General features: G+C 51.4%; 1 long non-coding RNA gene across 3 annotated transcripts; it reads right to left on the bottom strand.

The window, feature by feature from the left end:
• Positions 1 to 4,960: 4,960 nt before the first annotated feature.
• On the bottom strand, positions 4,961 to 16,440 carry LOC122224121. 3 transcript variants are annotated; one of them, XR_006204674.1, is made up of 3 exons: positions 16,076 to 16,420; positions 6,895 to 7,062; positions 4,961 to 5,970 (listed from the first exon to the last, which is right to left on the bottom strand). It is a non-coding gene; the product is annotated as an uncharacterized LOC122224121 (long non-coding RNA). The 3 variants fall into 3 exon arrangements; XR_006204667.1 differs by lacking the exon at positions 16,076 to 16,420 and adding an exon at positions 14,121 to 15,173; XR_006204660.1 differs by lacking the exon at positions 4,961 to 5,970 and adding an exon at positions 14,121 to 14,328 and having other exon boundaries at positions 6,196 to 7,062; positions 16,076 to 16,440.
• Between the last annotated feature and the right edge of the window lie 5,353 nt (positions 16,441 to 21,793).

The following is a 21,793-nucleotide window of genomic DNA, read 5'->3' as shown; positions in this document are numbered from 1 at the left end:
GGCCGGGCTGGCCTAAGGAGTTGGGGCACAAAGGACTCTGAGGGACGCCTGGGTGGCTCAGTCGGTTACGTGTCTGACTTTCGATCTCGACTCAGGTCGTGACCTCCCGGTTCGTGGGTTCGAGCCCCACATCGGGCTCTGTGCTTCCAGCTCAGAGCCCGGAGCCCGCTTCGGATTCTGTGTCTCCCTCCCTCTCTCTCTGCCCCTCCCCCGCTTGTGTTTTCTCTCTCTCTCTCTCACACACACACACACACACACACAAAATAAATAAATAAACTTGAAAGAAAGAAAGAAAGAAAGAGGGCACGTCGGTCGAGCTCTGTGGATGGCATAAGTCCAAAGACTTCACCTGTATGCCACATCATTTGGATCATTTTTCTGTGTGGCAGCAAAAACCCTTGACGTGATTGGCTCACTCACACCACACACGTCTCTATGAGGTAGGATTAATACCACTTTCTACTGCGTTGAGGGAACTGAGTCACAAAGAGGCAGGAGACCTAGTGAGCTCACGTGACCTAGGCAGAGGAGGAGCTGGGAATGTATCCAAAGCCCTCTGACACCAGTGTCTAAGTTCTTGACAAGCACAGAGCCAGCACAGACAGGGATAGAAAACACAGACCCACACAACGTGGGTCCAGATCCTACCTCTGCTGCTCTTTAGCTGTGTGACTTTAGCAGGTTGCCAAGCTTCTCTGTGCATCAGTCACTTTAGGTATAAGCTGGGAATAACGATAGGAGCCACCACGTGGGGTTCCGTGTGCGTGAAATCAGCCACTCACTACGCGTGAGTGCTTCTCTGTGCCTGGGCTACAGCAAGTGCTGTGTGTCTAACGCGGTCTCCCCAGAGAATGGGGGTCCCTTCCCCCACCCCTGCCAGATGGGCGACTGGGCCCCTGCACTCCAAGGCCGAGCCAGTCTGCTCTGTGAGCCCTCATTGTGCCAGAGCCATATGGGGCCAAGCCCGGCAGCCTGCCTCCAGGGCCTTGCGGAGCACTTAAGGGAATTGGCTTCCGATTTTTTCTCACCGCATCCAGGAGCTCATGGGAGGCTGCGCTGAGGGTCAGATCTGAGGCAGAAATTAGAATTAAGCCTCCTCTCCAAATGCTTGAAGCTCTGCCATTAGCCCTCCCCACCCCCTTCTCCCCTCCCCCTCCCTTCCAGCCCTCCAGCCCTCACACCCTCCCCACCTCCCTCAAGTCCGGGGTTCTCAACGTGACTGCAAAGGCCCCTGGGAGGCCGGGGGGTCTGCAGTCCGCGAAACTGAGCGTGTGTGCGCCCACGCGAGCACGCATTTCTTGGGGAGACTTCCACAGTTCGTGTCCTCTTCTCAAAAGGGGTTTGCGATCCCCCAAACGTCAGGGACCCTGGCATTGATTCCATCGGATACGTCAATCTATTGGGCTGGGCTCTCCCGAAAAGGCCCCAAGCTGGAGTTAGGCATGCAGGGGGTAGCTGAGAAACTCCTGCGGGAGAGATGGGGGCGGGGGGGGGGGGGGGTTGGAGAAGCAGAATTGGGGGGCAGTCAGGCAGGAGGGAAACCTACCCAGGAGCTGCTCGCTGGGCTTCTGGAGCACAGACGACTAGCAGAAGGGTCCCGCGCTGGACAGAAGCGCTGGGCCCCTGGACCACGTGTTGGCCTCCGCAGTCCTAAGCAGAGTAAGGCCAGGTTTGAAAGCTGAGGTCTATCCTGAAGGACCCGTCACCCCGCCATGCTCATTGTGGCCGGGGCCTGAGCCCTTCCTGGAAGGGGGTCTGGGCGGTACACCCCGGTGCCCTTTACATGCCCTGGGTAGCCACTGCACCCAGCTTCTGGCCCGTCCTCCTCACAGACCATCAGACTTGCCCAGGTAGATCCAGATCCAAGTGGCCCAGCCTAAGCCACACCAGGGGCCCCTCGCCCTTGACCTAGGAAATAGGAGTCCCTGAAGTTGACCTGCGGAAGAGAGCCAGAGGGATGTTGGGCAGGAGAAGCAAGGGAAGTCTTTATCTCATGAATGGATTATATGCATGATGGTTGTTTAAAATTTGGGAACATTTTCTCACGGAAATCCTATTAGAAATGGTTCCCCGGGCTCATTTGCAAAAACCTATTAAATTCTTAGCTAGGTTTCAATAATAGGAAGGGTCATCCTGAGGTCGGAGGCCGGAAAGACCCCACCCCCACCCCCATCCCACCTCTGAGTTGTCCAGGGAATCCTGCAGCAGCGGAGGAAAAGGAAAAATCTGCCAGCATCAGGGGGCAGAGGCAGTCTGAAGGAATCCAGGCTGGCAAGGGCGTCCCAGGACTTCCGCAGTAAAGGGAGAGGGGCTTAGCTGTAGAGAGAACCCAGGGATGCGGAGACCCCCGAGGGTCTGCGGCAGGTGGGGGGGGGGGGGGTCCTGCAGCAAAGGCACGCTGCTCTGTGCAGTGAGGTTACGCCGCCTCTTTACTAACAGGGTTTTTTGCCTGCCATCAGCCCAGGCCTCTTTGCGATCACCCTCCCGGAAAGGCTCAGCCTGGCTGGAAGGAGCCAAAGCGGCCTCCAGCAAGCTCTTGGTTAACCTCTGCGATGCCGATGCCGGGCTTCTCCTCCCAGAGCGCCCGCAGCGGCAGAGCGCGCCCGAGGGGGACGTTCCGAAAGCGGCCACTAGAGGGCGCGTCCGCCCTTCCCTACTCCGGGAGCGTCCGAGAGGGCGCGGGTGGGGAAACCCTTGGTTGTCATGGCCCTTTAATGAGAAGGCTGTTCCCAAAGTGACCTCCTCCCAAGGAAAGCTCCAGGCTTCTATTAAAGGGAACAGCTTGGGGGGGTGGGTGATGGGTATTGAGGAGGGCACCTTTTGGGATGAGCACTGGGTGTTGTATGGAAACCAATTTGACAATAAATTTCATATATTGAATAAATAAATAAATCAATCAAGGGAACAGCTTATTTATCCTCTAACATGAGGGACCTTCCATACAGCATCAATTAAACACGCTTAATGTGACCAGAGCGGGAAAACAGCTAACGGATAGAATGAAGGGTTGTTACCATTTTGAAACATCAGACCACCCATTTCGGTCTCCAGGGCGTGTAGATCAGCTCTGGGATGGGTCTCATGTTTGCCTATATGCCACCGAGTCCTGTCCCCTCCTCAAACAGGCTGAAGATTGGGGGGCTTGCCTGGGTATGGTGTCCAGATCCTCCAGACCTGTCGAGTAGCCTTGCTTCGTACTAATTTTTCTCATTAGTACGCACATTGTCAGCACCTTCGTTACAATGTGGGCGCTGAAAAATTGGGCCACTGGTGATATTTTCTACACTGTTGACCTAATGTGTAGGACAGATTCTGGAAGGTTCCATCGTCCGGACCAAAGTAGGTCCACACTGAATAAATATGTTCCCAGGTGTGGGGTGTTCAAGGAGCACACGATGCGCCAAGAAAAAGTGAACGGAAATCTCAAGCAAGAGCCACAGGTCTAAATTCTGAACTGCCGGAGGGGTGGGTCAGACACAGGATGCCATTAAGGTTGTGGCTTAGTAACTAACCAGAGGGTGAGGAAAGGCGCTTAGGAGAAATGCCCCTCTTTCCTTGGTTCCAAAAATAGTGATTTCCTAAGCAGTTGACCTGCTTTTATCTCAACATTCATCCGTTTCCCTTTTCTGTTTACTCCTGGTGCCCGGCTTGTGGCCCTTTGGAAGGAAGTCTGTCAACCGGCTCGGTAAACTTTGTATTTTTCCTCACCTCACTCCTGGCTCCTTGTTACGTCTCCATTCTTTGTTTTTTTTCTCCTGCTCTTGTTTTTAGTGTGTATGAAGCTTATGGCTTGTGTCTCTTTTGTAAACTGCCTTAAATCCTTTGTGGAACAGAGCAAACGGCAAATAAAATAAAACAGACATCAGATACGTTCTTTCTGTGGCACAGCACCAGGCCGAAGTGTGCGTGAATGTTTGTTACCTGTGGTCCTAGGCAGGAAAGGAGACTTTTAACGTTCTCTGCCAGACTGCCTGACTGGTGACATGTTCCGATAACTTTCCACTTCCCATCACCCTTAACTTGCTTACCCTGTTACTTGGACACCTCCAAGTCGTGTCTTCTAGACTTTTCTCTTTTGTATGTCATACCCAACCTCACTTTTCTGATTTTCTAATTTCGGAAAGTATATTCTAACGTCTCGGGTGGCTGCAGCAACAGATTCATTGTTTAAAAAAATTCACTTTGGTTTACACATTTAAACTTTTTTTTTTTTTTCTTCTCTCTCTCTCTCAGAAGACCTAAGTACTACAAACCAGCAATATCATTTCACCAACCCGGCTGGTCCCTTTGAAACGGATTAAGAAACGAAGAGAAAGTCACAGCGGTTTGTCTCAAAAACTCAGATACTCCCAAAGCAATACACGTTTTGGCTGCTGGTGTTGCTGTTACAAGGACTGATAGCCTTTTTGAAGGCCTCCTTTCCTGAATCTCAAAGGTTTGACCCCAAACTGGACACAATAGGTGCTCAACACTGTTTGGTAAATGAACGAATGAGTTAGCACAACCTAACCAAGATGCAGGGGAGGAATGAATGAATCCCCTGGGTCGGGCCTGGGTAGTTCCTAAATTACCCGGGTCCTCGAGTGGGACTGACTGACTTTCAGCGATGTGAGCATTTGCTGAACTGGTGTTGCTGCGGTTTTCTTGAGGAGGAAGGGACTGGGCCAGAAAAGGCTGGTCTCTGGAAAAGGCAGCTTTGAAGGAGAAAGCCTTGGTGGACAAGGAAAGCTTTTTCCCTTCTCTCCCCCGTCACCTCCCCTCCCTCAAGTGTTAGCAACTTGCCATGTGAATGCCAGCAATGAAACCCCACCGTCCTGATCCCACAGTCCCTTCTTTCCCGGGCTCACTTCTGAATGTCTGTCCTGAGAGGCTTTTTATTTTTTTCTTATTATTTTTATTTTTTGTGAGAGGTTTTTCATTTCTGAAGGTGTTATGTCATTGGCCAGGCCTAAAAATTTAAGAGAACAGAGAGGGTAATTACCCTGTGGGTTTGGGCTGGGTAAACAACCAATTTCTCTAATTCGGGTCAAAAGGTGGATGTACCAAGGACGCACATTTTTACCGAAAAAATTCATTTATATTAGAAAATTCCACCAGTTGGTCTTTTCTCGACTCCGCAGATGCGTCTCATTCTCTCTGCCTCCTGCTTCTTTGGGTTTTACTTTGACTCCTTTTTTTAGGACTCTGAAACATCCCAGTGTTGTGGGGCCGGGCTTTACAAGAAGCAGACAGTGCTTGGTGAAGGGGGGCCTCTCAGCAAGCTGGAAACATTTACTTTCCTAACCAGCTTCCCTCCCTGCCAAGGAATCCGCGAGCCTGGGGAAATGCTTTCCCTACTATGTTTACAAAGCACTAAATTTTCGAAGTCATTAATTCCCTTCATAAAGAAAGGGCCTAATGGAGTTTTCTATTAGTCATTGAGATAGCGGTTATAACCCTGAAAGATCCAGAAAGCAATAAGGAGCCTAAATTGAAGCGGGTGTAAGGTGGGGGAGGGGGGGGGGCAGCAAAATCAGTTCTCTTTTTTTCACCGTCAGATTTCTCCGGCTCTAGAGGGAAATATTTTGAATGTCTTCATCGCTACCTCACACATTTGTTTATTTTGTTTTCCTTTTCAGAACATTGGGAAGTGTTGTTGTGTAGACACAGACCTAGTTCCCCTCCAAGCATGTGTTTCTCAAAGGAAGCTTCTTTGTCCCGAGGGTTCTGGCTAACTGTGTCCGGAACGGAGCACCCCGCATGGGGGAAGGGGGAAGGGAGAAGGGGGGAGGCTCAGGGTCTCAGCCCCGAGGGGCAGGCACCAGAACAGAGGTGCTGGCTGGTGTGCCCAGAGGGCCAGCAGAAAGGCCCAGTGCTCCAACTCTCCTTGGAATCCAGGCTTCTGGGGAGACTGTTAACCCTTTCAGGGCCTTAACCTTGCAGGGACGCCCTCCTGTTCCGAGCCCCTGCTTGGCCATCCCTGGGTGGGTTCTGGGGGAAGGAGAGGGGACGCTATTCTTGGTCAGGGCACTGCTCCCTGCACAGCCCAGCCCCCAGGGCCTTAACAGGGCCCTCCACAACTCCCCGATGATGAGTCCGGTAAAGATTCCTACGGACTTCGGCATAGATTTGTTTTCTAGAGAATGTCCTGAGACTCCAAATGGCTCTCAGAAGTGTCACCGTGGCCAGAGAATCCACTGGAAGCTGTGTCGGCGGGGAAAGCGGGAGTTTTCAAAATAGGGCCCACAGACCTCCCACATCAAAACCACCAGCAAAGCTTGTTAAAAATACAGACTCTCCCCCACCGCGACCACCACCAGCACTGCCCGCTACAAACTCAGAATTTCTCTGGAGGGTAGGGGAATGGCAGGAAAGACCAGGAAGCGTTCCTGCACCTGCCTCTGAGCCCCTGAGGCATGCAGGCCTCTTGGCCTCCTGTGATGGTCCCCGAAGGCTTTCTCTCCAGATGTAGAAATACTGGGCTCCCATGGGAGAGGGCATGCCCGAAGGCCACAGGGGACCCCGAAGGCACGCTGTCCCCATGGAGCAGTCAGCAGGCTGTGCCTGCCAGCCTTCTGGACTCTGCATCTTCTTGCGCACATTGGTGTCTTCACCTCAGTGCTCCCGAGTAGAATCCAAGAGAGTATTAGAGTCTCTCCATAAAGCGCTTACGAGTGTGGATTTCAGTTACCCTGGAGATGGCCTTTGTCCCCCTGGGGCTGCCTGTTTGGCATGTGGGCCTGGCCCTATCCTATTCACATTCCTAGAGAGACACTGCGGGAGCCATATTGGGTGGAAGAAATTTACAGACAGGCACGGGGATCAGGGATGCCTGTAGCAAGAAGAATTCCCAACCTCTGACTATCGGATGCACCCGGGGCATGTTGGCCACTGTAGCACCCACGTGGGACCCACCTCCTCGGGAGGCTTTCAAGGATGCTGGGATTTTCTTCTTGTGTTCGTCTTTCCTCTGTGCCAAGCCTTTAGAGGCAAGGAGCCAGGAGCCAGATCCTGGCCCTGCCTTTTATAGATATGCGATCTTGGGTACATTAGTCTCCTCCTCTGAGCCACAGATGGCCTTACCTGCAAAACAGAAAAAATAATAATAGTCATGATGTTCCTGCGGCATCAATGAGATGAAATCTCATACCAAGTGCTTGGCTGGCGCTTCAGCGGATCTATTCCTCCCCTGCCTGCCGGCAGCATTCTTGCTGGGTGTCCACACCAGGAACTTGGGCGTGTACCTGCACACTCAGAGAAATGGGGTCAGGGAACCAGTCGAACTGCCTAAGTTCCACCAGTGATCTGTCGTGCCCTGATAGTTAGTTGCTCCTCATGTTGAGCGGAGATAATTATCGCTCGATCCTCAAAGCAACGAGTTGCCCAGTCTGTCGATGCGACCTCCCATCGAGACATAGGATCCCCCAAGCTAGGGGTGGAGGATGCCAGAGCTGTCTTGCCCCTCAGATTTTCTTCTGAGGCCCCCCATGCTGGGGGTGGCTCTGAGCGCGGTAAATATTTATGCACATGTCTTGTGTAACTATCATGGATCTGGGTGCACCAGGAGCCATGGAGAAACACGCTGGCACCCAAGGGTCCCAGCTTCGAGAGACAGCGTTGAGGCCAAAGATGGGGAGTCTGTCGGCTACCGATGGCTGTCAGGTAGCAGAATCCTGCGGTCTGTTCATTGTCTTGGAAACAAAGTCTTGAATTGGGAGGAAGAGAAAGCAACGGTAATTAAAGCTTTCCTTGGGCAGAGCTTCCCAGTGAAGGGAATTGGCACATTTCTTGTGTGCCCATTAAGCTCCAGGCGCTAGGCTAAGAACTTCGCATACATTGAATGTTTTAATCCTTACAACAGCCAGAGAAGGGACTGAGGTTGTCACCAAGAAACAGAGGTCAGAGAGGTTAAATAGTGTCCTCAGAGTTTTACAGCTACTCAGCGCCGGAACCAGGGGACGAAGCCAGAGTTGGGACCTGTACCAACGGAGAAAGGGAACCAGTCCTGCTCTTTTTAACCCTGAAGCCTTGCCGGTGACATGCTCTCGGAGACTGGCTATCCTTGAGACCGGGGAGAAGGCTCCTGTCTCCAGGGAATGCCTCCGAGCTTCCCGACTAGGTGGATGCTAAACCCCTTCCTGATGCCTCGTGGATGCCCACTGGGAAAATATGTTCTGTGCTATCTCAAAAGATGTATATATTAAGACTCAAGGGAATGGAAAGACATCAGAGACAAAAGAAAATAGATGCAGGATTGAGGTACTGTGCTACCCGTAGGCAGAGAGAGAGGAAGCCCACTCTACCTTCATCTTCAAGCCCCGCCCATTGGCAGGCACTGTCCCTCTGCTTCTCACACAGACCTCTGGATCCACCGGCCACCGCAGGCCCTTCCGCCCTCTGTTCCCTGGATCGCCGGCAGCCACATTTACTTCTGGAAGTTCCTCCTTACATGGGTCGGCGCCTCGGCTCTTCCGATGCAGCCAGACTGGCACAGCCTGCTTCTTCTCACCCGGTCCTACTCCTTCTGGACGACCTCATAATTGCACGTGTAGACACTCGTCCCTTCTGCGAACGGTGAGCTCCGCCGAGGCGCTCCAAGGGTTGTCGTCCAAGGGTTGGCCCCCGGAAGGCACGCAACACATGCTAAATGGCAGGCTGAACGAAGGGATGGCGGCCTGGGAATAGAAACTTCGTGCCTCCGATCCACATTCCCAGACGGAAGGATCTGTCCAGTCATTGTTTTCGTTGCAGACGGAATGCAATGCTTTCTTATTCAGAGAGAGTCAGGACGACCTTGTTCCCTGAGATGGTAAACACATACGCCGCCTCGTGGAGAGCTCCTAGGGAATAACCAGTAACTAAGCAGTGGTCGAATGTTCACAGGATCATTGAAAAATGAGACGAAGAGGGCCTCTAGAATTCAAAGACAATAGACAACGCTGGAAAACTATTTTTTAGATTTCCAAGCAAGTATTTCAGTAGCTCCTGGGACAGTTCACTTCACGTTGTAAGAGTCACTTCAGTAACTCAAAAGCATTCACTGAGCACCTCCCGAGTGCTTGAAGCTCCGGGGGAAATTAAGATCTTCTACACAGAAAGTGCTTTATGGCCCTCGGCACATGTCGCGGAACGCTTCTGTGTTTCTCGGCGTCTTCACGAGGTGGGCAGAACGGCGGCTGCAGAAGGTGTCCTTGTCCTAACACCTGCAGTGAATGTGTGACCTCACATGGTCAAAGGGACCTTGCAGATGTGATTACACGGAGGGTCCTGAGGTGGGGAGAACACCCTGCCTTATCTGGGTGGACTCAGTGTCATCACCAGGGTCCTTATAAGGGGGAGAGAGGAGGGTCAGGGTCAGTCGTAGGGGATGAGACAAGAGAAGCCCATGGTTGGGAGGTTGGAGCCATGTGGCCAGGAACCGAGGAAAATGGGCAGCCTCCGGAAACTGAAAAGGGCAAGGAAAGGATTCTCTCCCAGAACATCCGGAAGGAGTATAGTCTTGCTGATACGTCCATTTTAGACTTTTAGGTTTGTGTCATTTATTACACGCATCTTTACAACAGAGATAAGGATACTCCTTACCTCGTGGGCTCTGCCGTTAGATGATACGTGACAGAGGTCCAGAACAGCGCCAGGCACGTGGCCATTTAGTCAGCTGTCGTTATGATAATTCTTATTTTATTGTTCTTTATTTGGGAGATCTTCTGCTGTGGGGTAGGCAGACCCCCTCCGTATTCATAAAACGAACCAGTATTAAGTCCTCGCCAGACCCCAGGTCCTCAGTAACCCTGGGGACCAGAGAGAAATTGAATGGCCTTTCTGACTTCAGCGGCTCCTGGAAGGCAAGGAAGGCAGACAGCTTAACATGAAGGCCAGCATGGGGTGACAAGACTCAGTTAGGGGCATGCCCAGGATTGGGAGTCCAGAGGGAGGATCTCTGGTGGGAAGCAGGGTGACTGGGGAGGTCCCTCTAATGAAGGAAGCCTTGAGCCAAGAACTGTAGACAGCAGAGGCTGCCGGGCCGGCAAGAGGAGGGGTTTAGGTATATTGCAGGCGGAGGGACCAGGGGGAGCCGTGCGCGGAGGCAGCCCTCTAGAGAAGAAGGGTTGGACAGCTGCCCAAGATCCCACAACCGAGACTCAAACCCAGACCTTCTGCCCTAGCCCTGTCTGCTGCCCTGGGGATACTCTGCATGCACGTGACCTAGCTGCTGGCAGGCCTCAAGGACAGCATGGTTTACCCAGAGACGACTGGATACAGGGTAAGGACACAATGTAAAACCACCATATTTGAGAAAGCTTAAGAATAAATGGTGGCGAAATTCCACCAGGAAGCTGTAAAAGAACCAGATTTGGGAAGATTTAAAGAGGGAAGAACATGAGTTGGACCCTACGGGTGGGTAGGATATGGACGGTCGGGGGCGGCGGGTGAGGGAAGTACCTTCTCAGCATCATGGAGGCCAGTCCTCCCGGAGGCAGGCCACTGGGCGAGCGTGGGGACTAGCCACAGGAGCCCAGAAGGCAAGGATGATGGGCTAGCTGTAGAAAGTCATGTGGGGCCTTGAAAGCTCGTCCCAGACAACACTTTATTCGGAGCGTATTTGGGGAGTCTGCTGAAGGGTCCCTTTGGGTAGTAGGAAGCCATCAGTGTATCAGACACACTAACGGGTCTGCCTCCAAGACGGGACTTACCTTTCTGTCTCCAGCAGACAGCTTCTCCTCCGTTATTTGTTGACCTGAACGGAGATTTGTAGGATGGATAGGAAGGCAGGGGGGGAAATCTGGTTTCTGATCTGAATGCTACTTATAACTGAGTATAACTGACTATTGACTCAGTTGTTGAAACAGGAGCTGAAAACGGGATTTCGGCACCGGATTCTGATGGTAAGACGCAAAGCCTTCTCTGTCTTCTGAGCCTTAGCACAGTAGGATTCCTGCCCACGCCAACCCCGCACGCGGGGAGTTGCCGAGCAAAATGGGTGCTTGGTTGCCAAAAGGTGCCCAAAACTGTGCACCAGAAGTAATGGTAACAATAGGACATGTAGAATGCTAAGAAACTGCTGGCAAGTAGAATGAATAGCAGGGACCACAACTTGAACTTGGGTGAAACGAGGCGCACTTCGATTCAGACAACCGAATGACGGTTGGAGCAGGGACCCAAACTCAGACAGAACCTTCCAGCCACTTCTGCCACATGCTTCTCTCTGCATGTCAGCTTCACTGTCACCAAAAGGTAGTGGATCTTTTCCTCCAGGACGTGGGGGACACGACCACCAGCGGCGTCCAGGCTCTTCTCTCCCTCCCAGTGAGGAACCCTCTCCTCCACCAGCTGCAGTTCCGATAAATGTCAGGGAGGGACCGTCTCCAACGTCCTCCCCTCAAGGGGACTGAGGCCAGGGAGGCAGAGTCACAGAAAGGAACGACAGCCCCATTTTGGTCCAAGTGGCTGGCGTCGGGGGACACAGCAGGTAGTTTCATCAAAGAAGGGCTTGGGTAGCGAGAACACTAAGGCACTATTCCGGGCCGGCAAGCCAGCTTCAGGATTCGCACAACAGCTTGTGGCAAAGCTAGGCCTGGAAGGGTTCTGTTCTCTTTCGGGCATCACAGCCTGTGTTCCCAGGTCATCCCGTCTGGCCTCTGGAGAACTCACTTATCCCTTCACTGGAGTCAGTCTCCGCTCTCTCCCCAACTTCCCTCTGCATGGGGTCCTCTGAAGTTCCCGGTGCCTGCAGTTCAAAATTCAACTTTCGGGGCGCCTGGGTGGCTCAGCCGGTTAAGCGGCCGGCTTTGGCTCAGGTCATGACCTCACAGTTCATGAGTTCGAGCCCCACGTCAGGCTCTGTGCTGACAGCTCAGAGCCTGGAGCCTGCTTCGGATTCTGTGTCTCCCCCTCTCTCTGCCCCTCCCCGACTTGTGTGCATGCACTCTCTCCCTCTGTGTCAAAAATAAATAAACATTTTTTTAAAAATTCAACTTTACCATCAAGTTAACACTATGTCAGGTAGGCACAGCAGTGAGAGAGACATATCACGGCCTAACGTTCTTGTCAAAGACTCACGAGATCCTACAGCTTAAAAATGTAAGGTGTGCGTGGGTGAGATCAGATTAGGTTGCCCTCAACTGTTCATCAGAAGTTGACAGACACCGCCCCCGATGACTACAAATTTTACATCCACGGCGACCGATCGGGTCATTGGTCATTGCCCTGACAGGTGGTGAAATCTTAGCCGTGGGCGAGCTCACTTGTTGAGAAAAAGGCCTTGCGCTGCGTGAAATGTTGACTGAATTTACGGATAGTGCAATTGTACCTGCACCTCCTGCCTTCAGCTGTTGTTAAGACCAGAGGCCGCCCGACTGGTTACATTTTTGTTTCAAATCCTCCCGCACCACTGATCCTGAGTTGACCGCAGCCAGATTCTAGAGCATCAGAATCTAGCTCCCACTTGTTTGTCACTGGCCCCCACGGCCAGCGCTGGCTTTTCTGCGCTGTGTCATCTGCTGTGATACCCTGAGCTCAGCCTCGAAGGCCACCCTCTAACTGTGGGTCAGCCAAGCCCACAGCCTCCTTGGGGGACGCAGCAATGACAGAACCTGCCTGTGGCTAAAGTGTGCTATGTTTTTCTTAAGGGAGGCTATTTAAAACAGAAGCCTTAATTTTCTGGTTAGCTGGCCAATAGAAGTTCCATCCGTCCTTGATTGTCAGATAGCTGACTGCTATTGCCCGGGCTAGTTGTCACTTAGAGAAACGGAGAAGGTGGGTTCATTGCACCCGGAGACAAACTCTGTCCCTTGGCCCCCGGGGTACATCCTGGGCCTTAGCCAGCCGGCTTGGAAAGTCTCAGATGGGTGAATGGGGAGAGCAGAGCTCATCCACTTCCCCTGCCCCCGAGTGTCATCCTGATGTGCAGAGGAGAGTGAGTTCAAGCACTGAGAACCCACCCCTGCGTGTAAGAGCAAACCGGCTGGCTCTGTTGGAGCAGGCTGGGGGTCCGGGAAGCTGCACTGGCGTGGGGCTTCAAACGGCAATCTGGCCAAAGGTCCCCTGGTGGCCTGAAGGAGACTGCATGTAAGTAAGCCCTGCACTGAAAACAACAGAGCCTTGAGGCCGGTGGTTTATTGGGTGTTTCCAGTAAAGATGCAGAGCCCGAGGCCTCCCAGCGGAATCCCCGGCACAGTAACCCGGCACACATTTATCTGGCCACATTTGCACTTTTAAGCATTTGGGGCTGTCCAGAAAAGGGGCCGGTGTGCCTTTCCAAGCACCACGGCCGCCTGCCTCGGAAATCAAAGCTGCATGGTCAGATTCAGATGGGAGGAGCCACGGTGCTCAGCCAGAAGCATTAAAGGCTCGGAACGGAACGGCTCCTCAACTGCAGGCAAAAGTGTGCTTTTTCGTAAACCACGAACCTGGAATGTGCCCTCTGATGATGATTACAGGCCAAATCAACACCCAAGTGATGGAAACCAGGCCCACGCTCTGCTCGCGGTGTCCAGACCGGGACAGCTGCGTCCTAATGGGATCCAGAAGCCCTACCCTGCTCGCTAGCAGGCCCTCGGGGGAGGGGGCACCCAGGCGCTGTTCTGAAGGGCTGCTTGCCAGCGCGGGGGCTCAGCAGGTGTGCACCAGAGTCAGCCCCATCCCGCACAGGGACGCCTTGCAGGGTGACAGGAAGGGGCTGTGGTGCTGGGGTCAGCCCATCTGGACAGAGCTCTTCCCCCCGCAGCTCAAACCATGACCTATCTGCCTGCAAATCTCTCACTACCACAAAACTACACCCGGAAAGGCGGGGAAAGCTTGCTCTCTTTGCACTCGGTGGAAAGGATGTTCCTATATGATACGTAAGGAGGCCCCATGATAACGCACTCACGACAACAGAAGATCGGATGAATAGACAGAGAAGGTGATGGGCTCCTGCCCTCTACCCCCACCTCCCCTGGCCATTCCGCCTAACTCATTACAGCACATGCCCACCTTTTATGGGACTGAGCTCCGGGGGCCCTACTTGGGAATTTTACAGAGAAGTCAGGGCAGAACATGTGCTCGGGTCCCCGCGGGACAGCAGACCCAGACTTGCCCTTGTTAATAAGCTGCCGCCTCACACAGCTCTGGGGAGGGTATGCGGCTGATGCTTAATTGCCCACCATTTTGGATGGCATCTGAGGCAAAGGCACGAGATCCAGCTGTTCCTTCCAGCGCCTTCTTCCCCATCACCATTCCTGGAACCATTGGTCCTAAGAAATGAAGCATTCTTGGAAGGTTGGATTCTTGAGAGGCTGGAGACGTGCTCATCACTCATCTTGCTACATGTGATTGTCAACGACATTCTCGGGTGTCATGGAGCTACAATTCCTGAACAAGAAAGAATAGTATCTTCGCAACAGCTTCAGCCCAGAAGATGAACTTGAAGAGGAGACATCCAAGTACGGAGGGGGTGGGGGGGAGGTACCAATTTTCCACATTTAATATTATTCAGGCTTTCCGGGAAAGAAATCGTGGTACAGTTGAGACCTGGCTACACTCTCAGAGGAAGTTTTCATCACTACCTAGAGCCCTGGTCTCTTTAAAGGGGCAGAACTCTCCAGATGTTACTACAAGGCTGCTGTGATCTTCCTCGGGTCACCCCACAAGCAGACAAGTCAACAAACCCACTCCTCACAAACATAATTGTGTGAACTTCACCCTGCCCTCCGGCTTCACCCACGGGAAGTGCACTCCAGAATATACTGGAATATTCCAGAACTTCCTGAGAATTCTAGAATACCTGTGCTCTCCCACTAGGCCTGCCCAGTTCTCTGCTCCAGAGCACGTGCAGGTTTTACACTCTCCCACTTACAGGTTCCTCCCCTACATGAACTGAACTGGAGTTAGGAGACTGCTTGTACTCGGTGTCTATTGGCTCACTCCTCAAATTTTGTTTGCTATTCAGTACGTTCTCACTATTTTGCATTTCCTTTTTCTCGAATTTTTAATCACAGTCCACAGTGGGTGTGTGAGAGGCAGGAGAGTCACATCTGGGAGTTTTGTCAGGTGGTAGCAATTGAAGGACTTCTCTGACCCCCAGAGGCAGTTCTACTCCTTTGTATCCTCAACCTTCAGTATAAAAGCCCAATACGCTTTTTCACATTATATGGTGACTGTTGATATGCCTTCCCCTAGAAAACAACACCATTTACTGAGCACTTCCTACGTGACAGTGTTTAACGTACATTATTTCCATTCCCTTAAGATATGTATTCTTGGGGCGCCTGGGTGGCTCAGTCGGTTAAGCGTCCGACTTCAGCTCAGGTCACGATCTGGCGGTCTGTGGGTTCTAGCCCCGCGTCGGGCTCTGGGCTGATGGCTCAGAGCCTGGAGCCTGCTTCCGATTCTGTGTCTCCTTCTGTCTCTGCCCCTCCCCTCTTCATGCTCTGTCTCTCTCTGTCTCAAAAATAAATAAAAACGTTAAAAAAAATTAAAAAGAAAAAGATACATATTCTTTTTTCACCTATAACAGATGAGAAGCTAGTGTTCAGAAAGGTGAAGTAACTTCTCCAACATCACACAGAAAAAGATTGGGCAGAGAAATCAAGCTTCCGTTGGGCAGGCCTGGCTCCAAAGCCAACTCCCTCTCTGTTCCTCACCTGCCGGTCAACATCCTATAAACCTGAGGTCCGGGCTCAGACTTTCCTCTCTGGCCTGAAGGTTAACGCTGGGACTGAGACATTTCGTGGGACGTGGGACTTTTGGTACTAAAACCGGGACAGTTGGTCATCGAGGGAGGGTGGACATCTGGACCTTAAGGTGGGCCTCAGGTTGGAGTGCAGATGCCAGGGGGTGAAGAGCCAAGAGAAAGAATATCCACTATGTACAGAGAAGCCCCCTGCAGGACAGACCCTGCAATGACAAGTCTTCCAACTTTGCGGAGGGTTACAACTTGAGTCTCCAGGCCAGAGCACGGTCATGATCATGCGCAGGGATGCGCTTCCCTCCATGCTTCTGCACACGCCGTGGCCATGGGTTAGACCAAAGCTCTCCTCCCAGAGCCTCCCGACTACCTGTCCCCTGCCTGGGTCACATGGCACTGTCCTTCTCTGTTGTGGATGCGTGTTTATCTCACCCCTCGAGGCTGGCACACCAGGGCTGTGTCTTATTCCTGGGTTCTCAGGATCCACCACGGTGTTTGGCAAGCAGATGATCAATAGGTATTTGTTTCAATGACATGGACGCAGGGTTGCAGAGGGCGTGCTGGTAATGAACGACCCCAGCTGGAAGGGCGCCTTGCTCTGGGTTGCAGCCACAGGCAGCTCCAGGCTTACAAGCCTACTGTTAGCTTCTAACCAGGGCTACTCAGTTCCCGGCAGCTGTGGAGGCCACCCCATGGTTGCCATGGGAACCAGCCACTCACAAAGCCTCTGGGGCCCCGAACTCCACCCGTGCTCCCTGCTGCAGAGCCTTCTCAGATGCTACCGTGGGAACGGCCCGGGTGCCAGCGACTCTCTCCAGCCCACCCCTTAGAGTTGCCTCGGGCCAGAAGATGGAGGCCGGGCCCTGGCCGTGATCCCCGTACAGCTGCTTTTATGGAAGAGTGCACTCCAAGTTGCAAAGTTCCAGTAAGTGAACTCCTGGAACACAACCTGTGAGATAAAGGGGCTTGGCTCTAGGCAGCTGGTCTGAGAAGGGTGAGAACCAAGAAGCAGGCAGTTGGGCAAATGGAAGAGGGATAGGACCTCCTTTATCTCCAGACTGGGGGTGGCAAGTCCGATGCTGGCAAATCGGGGAGTTGGGGAACGTCGTCAGACCTGCCGGTGGTGGGTCCCAGCAGTCACTTTACCAACTGGCAATCGGTGGAGTATTTCGCAGATGAGGGAACTGAGGCTCAGAGAAGTTAGCTGAGTCCGTGTTGGTTTCTTCTTCCTGGGCACACGTTGCATGGCCTCCCTTGCAATTAGGAGCGGCCATGTGGCTGTCCAAGGGATCTGAGAGGAAACAATGTGGGCCCCTTCCAGGCTTGGTCAAATCTCCCACGCACGCCTCCACGCCCTGACCCTCTTATGGCCGGGTGGGCTGATGATGACCCCCAGGCAACCTTGGAAATGATCAGTGACCTGGTGAAGATAACAGAGCCTCCACCGGTTCAAGTCCATGAATGACTGTGCTGAGTGGGTTCCCCCACAAATCTCTGTACCTGCCCAGAAGTATTACTTGAACAGAAAATAAACTTCTAGTGTGATGTTACATGTCGAAGTCTGTTTGTTGTTACAAGTAGCCTTCCCTAACGGATAGGACAGGACAGTCCTGTCTGGCTTTCAGCTTCGCTGTGCCACGTCTCACAGGTCAGGGCTAGTTCCAGGGCAACTCGTGGCATCTGAGATATATAGGCTCAGTTGGACAAGTCCAGAGATGCTGGGATCAGAGCTGTTTTGTTCATTGCAACAGCTGCTTCCTATGCTCTGGAAGCCTTCCAAGAAGCTGGCTCCAAGACAGAGCATGAATTGTCCCCATGACATGTTCCCAGGGAGATTATGGATTTTCTGCCTGGTCTCTGGTACTTAAAAGGTGTTCTATAAATACTTATTGGATGGATGGATGGATGGATGGATGGATGGAAAATAGCTTCTACTGTAGGGTTCCTACTATAGGGAAAGGAGAGAATGTCCTAAATATAGGGCTGAGAGTCTAATTGAGACACCGGAAGGTGGGTAAAGAGAGCTGGTCACTCCAGTGACAATACCCATTTGCAATCCAGCTGGGTTGAGGGCAGTAGGTGACCAGAGATGGACGGGCCCAACGAGGCAGCCAATGTGTGGCATTAAGTGGCCCCTACTGCTGAAAATGCTTCACACCCATCCCCAGCCAGGGCTGGGCTTGCCACTTCCTCAAATAAAAGCACAGGATGTCCAGTTAAGTTTGAATTTCAAATAAACAACTACTATCTGTCCCTATAAAACTTGGGACATACTGGTACTAAACAATTATTCATCTTTTAAAATCTGATCTTCAAATTTAACTGCATGTCCCGTAATTTCATCTGGCAACCCTAAAGCAGGCTGCCCAATAATTGATCTAGTCTGGACAAATGGAGGAGGGAGCTGACATGGGCTGATCAAAGACCATTGTTTCAGGGACTCAGTCTCACTGTCAGGGCGGTTTGCCTCGTGTGGATAACCAGGAGGCATAAGACCTGTAGCAACTTCATTTGGCCTCTTTCCTGCATTCTGGAAAGCATGCTAAGTATGGAAAATGGCAGGTCTATAAATAGTGGTGTAAATTAGAACGGGGGGGAAAAAAAAAAAAAAACAACTTTGGCCTTCAGTCCATTAGATCCAGAAAAGAAATCCTTCCAAGCCAGTGACTGTTTATTAAATGTGAAACATACAACCTCATTCATAACAGAATTTATGGAACGGGGGTACAAGGGGCCTTGCTGTTTTCAACGTTTAGAAGAATTCTCTGTGTTTTTTTTCAAGACTCTCAAAACAAATATCATTCACATATAGCTACTGTCGTTGTCCAAAAGCTGATATTTAATAAATAGTCCGCTGTCGGCACAGAATTCTTGGTGGGCCTTTACTTAGACACTGTTGTTCTCTCCCTTTGGATTCGACACAATTTTAGCTTATCTTAATATTCCTAGCAGCCATGGGAGAAAGTTCTAGAGGCAAAAGGAATCTAACCTCACCCCTTTTCCCCCACACTGATCACATGACAAGTTTACAGGAAAATGTCCGAGAGAAAAGGCAAGAGGGCTGAAGGGGTAAGGCAAAATCACCATCCTGGGTCGGGAGGTTTGGTCTGAGACAGCTACCACCACATGCTGGCTGGTGTTATGATGCCTCGTGTTAGTAACAAGATTCAGAGCTGCATCTAAGCATCACATTGTGCCAGAACCTCCATCATAATCACCCTCATTGGCCACGTGTTTTACTTGTCACGGTCCCCCACTGGTGTCCCTATTTTAAGGCTTGCCTCACGGCAGGCCATGCTCAACCCAGCAGCAGCCAGAGGGATCTTTGTAAAATGTCATTCTCCCATTTTAAGCCTTCCCACGATTCCCAGCCCTCTAAAAAATATATCCACACCCCTTGGTGCGGGCTACAATGCTCATGACTCGACCTCTCTGACCTCACTTTCTTCTACTCTCCCCAACGGCATTCACCCCACCCTACCAACACTGGCCCGCCTTCTTCTCCTCAAACACACCAAGCCTGATCCCTGCTCAAGGCTCTGCATGAACTGGTTACTGTGTTTGAAAAATTCTTGCCCTCGGTGTTTGGCTGGCTGCTGCCTTTTGTCATTCAGGTAACAGCTTAAAATTGCCTTGGAGAGCAGCTTTTCGAGATCATGAAACCTAAAGTAATTCCCTCCCCCATCCCTCCCCCTCTCCTCACCCTATTTTATTTTATTTTATTTTATTTTTATCATCACACTAACCACTAGCTCATAATTTGTTATTTATCTGTTTATTGTCTGTATCCTCAAAATAAAATGTAAATTCCAGGAGGACAGAGATCTTATTTGTCCTACTCAACCCATATCCCCAGTGCCCAGAACGGCATGTAGGCTGTCACTATATGAGTCTTGCAGAAACTTTTTCAAAGCTTTGTCGTATCACCAGGCACCAGATCCTTCTGAAGGCGGCATCATGAAGAAACCCTCATGAAGACAGCATATACACAGACTGATCATGCTAGTGAATATTGACCCAGGGCTTACCACATGCCTAAGCACTTGACATGTATAATTAATTCCCCTAATTCTCACCATAGCTCTAGGAATTCTGTTATACACGATCCCATTTTACAGACAAAGGCCTGGAGCACAGGCGGGAAAAGTAACTTGCCCGTGACCACACCGGGGTAAGAGCTGCCTGGATGCACCCAGGAAGTCCACCTCCAAACTGTAGGAACCGTTCACTGAGCTGTGCTGGTATCCCCAAAGAAACCCAAATCCTGGGACATAAATGGGGCAGAGTCCAAGCTAGTTTCTGAAAGATATTCCCCGTGAAGCTTTTGGTCGTCCGTGTTGGTTTGTTTCATCTGTAGAGTTTCGGTCATGTATTCAACGTTAGGAAGAAGGAGAACCCATCGTGATTTGGCAAGAATTACAAGAGAGCCGAAGACAGAAGAGGACGAAGGCCATGAAGGCCTCGATAAACCAGTGTCTTCTGCGTCTCATCCATCCATCCATTTGTCTCTGACTCAACACACGTGTTTTGACCACCTAACCACTGCCGGGCGCTATTCTAGGCACATTTGTCCATCAAGAGGCAGTAAGGTCGAGAAATATGGAGCACCCAGGAATAGAACCATGCTGCTTTATAGGTCCATGAGGGGTCTGGGAGCAGGGTATTCGAGGCAGTGGGGGCAGCAAGTGTAGAGGCCCTCAGGCAGGAACACGCCTGGCATATCTGGAAGACAAAGAAGGAGTGGATCTGAGACAGAGAGAGCAGTGGTGACGGACGGGGTCAGAGGAGAAGAGAGCGGCCTTACGGGTGTTGTAAGGTATTGGAATTTTACTCTGAGTGGGTGGGAAGCAATGATTTGACTCATCGTGTTTAAAGAATCACTCCGGCTGCTCAGACACCATGGGGTCCCCGCAGAAAGCAGAAGACCAGCTATGGTGGTGGTTCTGCCCCCTAGTGGACATTTGACAACGTCTGGAGACATTTTTGGCTGCCACAACTCGAGGCGGAAGGGGTGAGTGCAATTGGAATCCAGTGGGTAGAGGCCAGGGATGCATGCTGGCCTCCTACAGCGCACACAAAGCCCCCACAACAGAATTACCCGGCCCAGAACGTCAGTAGCGCTGAGGTTGGGAAATCCAGAGTCAGGGAATTACTACAATAATCTAGGCAAGAACCAAGCACCTACGATGTGCCAGGCAATGCACCGGGAACTGAAGATACCACAACGAACAAAACAGACGAGGTGGGCACCCTCACGGAGCTCCCCTTGAAGTGACGGCGGAAGCTGAGAACAGAGCAGAGATTGGCAGGGGGGTAAGGACGGTCAGATTTTTTTTTTTTTTTTTTTGAATGTCTGTTGAAGGTAACACTGACAGAGTTTGCTCAGAACTGGATGTGCAGAAAGCAGAGTCAGACTTGACTCCAAAGCTTTGTCCCAAGCAGTTAGTACAGATCTGCCATGGGTTGAAATGACGACCCCTGGAGGAGAGAGTGATTTGGGGGCTGGAGCAAGGGGGGTTCTGTTTTGGATGCATGACGTAGACAAGTGGGCAACTGGATATTTTAGTCTGGAGGTTTGAAAACAAACAAAAGGCCTGGAGATGAAAAAAAAAATAAGAGAGAGAATCTTAGAAATTGGCACATGTAAAGAAGAATACTCAGGGATTCGGTTTAAATGTAAGAACACATCCGAGAGATCCTCCCCCCCCAAGCCCAAACTCTCCGCCGTTGGGGAGCTTGGGGAGGAGCCAGCAAAGAAGGTTGAGTTAGGAAGATAAGCAGGCATGCAGGGTCGTGTCAGAAGCCAAAGGAAGAAAGTGTTTCGGGAGAAGAGAGTGGTCAAACCATGCGTGGTAAGGGGTCCCATGCAAGGAAGGGAATCTAAATACCACCCGTTGCCATTTTCTAACACTATGAATTGTTCTGGTGAGGCCATCACGAAACTTGGCCCGCCCATCATTGCCTTATCTGTTCAGTCTCTTCCAGGATAATTACTGAGCATGTATCCTGACCGATAAATTAAACTGGATCTCACATAAGGTGCAAAAATGATAAATACATAGTTTCTGTCCTCATGAAGCTTTCTGCTGGAGAAAACACAATATCCCCAAAAATTTCTGTCACATCAAAAGAAGGAATTAATCCATCTGT

The sequence above is a fragment of the Panthera leo genome, chromosome A1 (genome assembly GCF_018350215.1).
Source record: "Panthera leo isolate Ple1 chromosome A1, P.leo_Ple1_pat1.1, whole genome shotgun sequence".
In the NCBI taxonomy this organism is placed as follows: domain Eukaryota; kingdom Metazoa; phylum Chordata; class Mammalia; order Carnivora; family Felidae; genus Panthera; species Panthera leo.
Note: the sequence above shows the minus strand (reverse complement) of the source record. Positions and strands in the feature narration are given on the sequence as shown.